Source organism: Anopheles aquasalis, chromosome 2 (genome assembly GCF_943734665.1).
Source record: "Anopheles aquasalis chromosome 2, idAnoAquaMG_Q_19, whole genome shotgun sequence".
Classification (NCBI taxonomy): Eukaryota; Metazoa; Arthropoda; class Insecta; order Diptera; family Culicidae; genus Anopheles; species Anopheles aquasalis.
In genome coordinates this window covers 60,378,943-60,383,146 of record NC_064877.1, presented here as the reverse complement: position 1 = coordinate 60,383,146, position 4,204 = coordinate 60,378,943, and positions in this window count along the sequence as shown.

The following is a 4,204-nucleotide window of genomic DNA, read 5'->3' as shown; positions in this document are numbered from 1 at the left end:
GATTACCATCGACAACCACTTACAACGCTGATGCAACACGCCAAACACTTGCCACGTCGACCAACGGATTGAGGGGACTCGGGAGGAGTTCCTCCAACCGCACTCAATCAACTGGAAAACGATCGAACTGAGGGAGGGAGGGACGGGAAGGGAAGGGCACCAATGCAAATGGTCCGGATGATAAAAAGCGGCGCCGAATCATTACTCATGCTCCACACCACTCCACCTTCTCCTCGTCTCTCTCCGTGGTGTGTGACAACATCGCGAGTGCTCCCTCCTTGTGGAGAGCCCAGGGCTGGACCTCGAGCCCATGTAAGATCATGCAAATCGTGCAGCCGGCGGGACCGGGGGCTGGGTGGACGGAATCGAACTGCAATCGATCGATGCCGTTTCGATTTCACATTCGCGCGCACTATCTCTCTCTCTCTCTCTCTCTCTCTCTCTCTCTTCTTCTCTTTTGTAGGCTTTCGCTCTTTCATCTGACATCGTGTGGCAACATTGTTGCCCCGGTGACCGACATAAGAGCCGAACACGGCGACAACGAGATGGTGCATCCTTTTGCGGTTCGCGGCCGTTGTCGATGTCCATTCTCTTCGCAGACCGTCCGCAAGGAAAGTTCATTTTTCATCCTCTCCATCTTCCTTCTTGCGCTGCTGAATCCCGACGCCGAAACTCTGGCTGGCTGGCTGGCGAAAGACTCCGAAACTCCAAAACCAAACGCTCTCTCGGCACGTTCGGTGCTCAAGTGCTCTGTAACTGCAGCATCCTCCCGCGGCTTGCGGCAGTTCCTGACCAAAGCACCGACACCGCGGTGCATCGGCTCGGCGGACAAAACAAACTTTCAATTCGCTGGAAATGACGCTGGAGCGCGTGGTTACGGGGCAGAGCATTCAAATTGACCCCGCAAAAGCATAAAACATAGACCAAAGGGTGGCGCACAGTCTCTCTTCTCTCACTCTTTCTCTCTCTTTTCGCTCTCTCTCTCTCTCTCACCAAAGGCTCTCTCTGGCCAGAACAGCAGGTGATCTCCAGCTGGCCCTCTTCCACCCACTGGCGGATAGCGATGCACCAATCGATCACCGCGCCACGATATTAATCCTAGCGAGGGACCGAACGTCCTGGCGCTCGCTGGCCGACTGCTGCTCCTCCGCGTAGGGTGTCCCTCGTGGCCATGGATCGTGGACCGACGACAATAAAACAAAAGTCCCGCGCGAATTGAAGCAATCAAATCATAAACGCTCGAGGCAAAACACTGCTCCGCCCTCTGTCCCCGTTCCCGGGATGGTCCCTTCTCGTGGCTAAAGTCTCTCGCGTGACTCCAAACGACGGCCACGACGATGCGGAACCATCGAGCTCGAGGCAACTTTGCATACCAGACACGCTCACACAGTCCCCCCCCGTTTTCGCCGCTTCGATCGCAATCATTCAATTCGTTTCCCATTTTACCGGCGGCGGCAGCACACACGCGACCTCCTTGGAAGGGGGAATGGGGGAGAGTGGAGGTCCTTCGCCGACACACGTCTTCTAGTCGTCTAGTGTCGCAGCAGCAGCAGCATAGGAAGCACGGATTGGAAGTGCATCCCGCCGTGTTGCTGCCGCTGCCGAGATGCAGTTGATAAATTTTCTTTTTTATTTGCTAATCATTCTTCCGATTGCTCACCCTTCCTTCCTTCCTTCACCCCATTACTGGTCTGCGTGATCACGCCAGAAATAAAAGCCCACTATTAGAGGGCTCGATCGAACGAACGATCGAAGCGAATGGAATGGGAAACCGTGAGGATTCATGCTGGTTCTCCCGCGTTCGCTTAGAGATTCCTCCACGACTAGCGACTAGCGAGAAGCGATGTATGGGTAAAGACAGGAGGTGCAGTCCGGACGGGGAATTCAGTTGTGTGCATTGGGGCCTGTGTTTACATTTATATTTCAATTCCGTTTATGACTTCGATTAACAATTGCCCGATAGCTGCCGGCATGCCAACGGAACCCCCTTCTTCCCTCCAAACGCAACGGACCCTCTTCACCCTCAGGTGATTGTCTGGTTGGCCAGTATGGTTAGTCGACTGACGTTCCGTTGGCCACTGACTAAACCGCCAAGGACCAAGCATCAAGCACACGGGGCCGCCCGATGACCCGATGTCTGCGACGCGAGATGTGTGTGTTTGATGTGTTGCTGGCGTTGTTCTACAATGTTGGAACAGAGCTGCTGCCGATGCTGCATCGCCTCGGCTGGAGTACAATTTATGGTGGGTTCGCGCCGCGATGAAGATCCCGGTCAAACCGTTCCGTGGTGAGGGCGCGATCGAATTTGCCCGCAGCGCCACCATACCACGCAGACAGACGGTGCGGCCAATCCGTTGGATTCCTTCTTATGAATGAAAAGGAAAAGGAGAGAGCGAGAGAGAGAGAGAGAGAGAGAGAGAAAGAGAGAGAGAGAGTAACGCGAAAACAAGAAGAGAGAGCAAGAGACACTGGGCGAGAAGATCGAAGTGAAGCAGCGAACGGCCATGCGCAGAATGTAGTGGTGGATCTTTTCCCAGGACCAACAACAGTTTAACCTTGCACAACCTGCCTCCTCCCCCTTCCCACCCATCCTCCCAGTGAGATGAAGTGAAGGCGGTGGACACGAATAACATATTATGCTAATAAAATGATAAATATCACTGCATAATTATGTGTGTGCCTACCAGTGCTGCCCAACCGCCGCCACCAATCCACCCACGCGCAATGGCCACAGGGAGGGTGGAAAAGGGGGACCGAGGGGGGACGGCATTCTTCAGAGCGATCGAGCGCGGACTGTAGCTGCCGTGTGCTGCTGCTGCTGCTGCTGCTGCTGCTGCTGTCTTCATCTGCGGCGAACAACGATCTGCATCTGCAGTTGCGGTGGCGATGCTTCGCTTTCCAGCATAAACAACAACAGCACTGGGGCGGGGGCGGGTGGTAAGGTGGTGTGCTGTGGTAGAATATTTGTTTTCTGGCAGCTTCTTTCGGTCGACAAGCCGGCTTCACACCACCGACCGACCGACTCGATCGAGCGAGCGATCGAACGATTGATCGGGTCCTTTGCTTGATCCTTCGATTGGTTCAGATTTACAGATTGTTCTGCCCGCACGTGCACTGTTTTCAGGTGCCGTGGAGCTCGTTGTTAAACATTGATCCTGAAGCAGACAGCTCATTCACTTCGAACGATCAACGTCCACAAGTCTGTCTTTGTGATTAATTTGTGAGGATCACGTGCCGGATAAGGAGATCAAATCCGGGGTTTTCCATCCGAAAACTATCGAATAAGCATCTTTTAAATTTGAAGTAAATGTTTCATCCTCCTATCCACCGATCGTTTCAAGGAATCTCGAACTGGATTGGAAAAGTGAAAAAGCGTGTCCAGTTCAAAAATTAGGCGCATAAAATGTATATTAACCAATTCTGGAAGGAAGATACACTAGAACGACTTGCCTTTATTCCTTTTGGGGTGAAGGGTCGCTGGCTGTTAGTCACGGCTTACCGAAGCCGCGCCAGTCGAAATGTTCGCTTTTACGCGACGCGTGCGTGGACTATCGGGGGGTTGGACACCTCGCGACTTCCTGCGAGGGATTTCGATGTGCTTGTCTCGTCGACAATCCGGATCGGAAAACCTGTGAGGGTTAATGAGGGAGACTTGCAAGGGTTACCGCGGGTGGGGCCCAGGGCAAGACTTAGCAGCAAAGGCTTTCGGACGAGCTGAAAGAGTAGTGAAACAAGCGACACCGTCGTCTTACAAATTCCAACTGCCCATTTATTAAGAGCTAGCTTAGCCTATTTATACTCTAAAAGTTCTTAACGGAGAAGCTGCCTTCTCCGCCCCGCGGTCTCCAAGTTCTGGCTCGTGGGAACAGTGCCATCGCGCGTACCTGTTGTCGCTGACTTGGGTGCGCGCGCATTTCCGCTGACGCTGCGTAACAAATATTTTTCGGCTGAGCCCGCGCATGCAAGGTTGCTACATGTCGCTGTCATTGGAAAGTTCGAGATTGCATCGTGTCCAGATGTTGGGCGGAAGTGGTGGTTGTTTAGATCAAGCAAAAAGGTCCAAACAAACATCGGCCTGCTGTAGCAAAACACCGGGTTGGTGCGTCGTATCTGCATGTCGAATGTAAGTTTCAACCGTCTGAAAAGGGAAAGCGTCCAAACATGTGTGCGATGTGACATGTTCCTGAGACGGGTTGCGCGATCC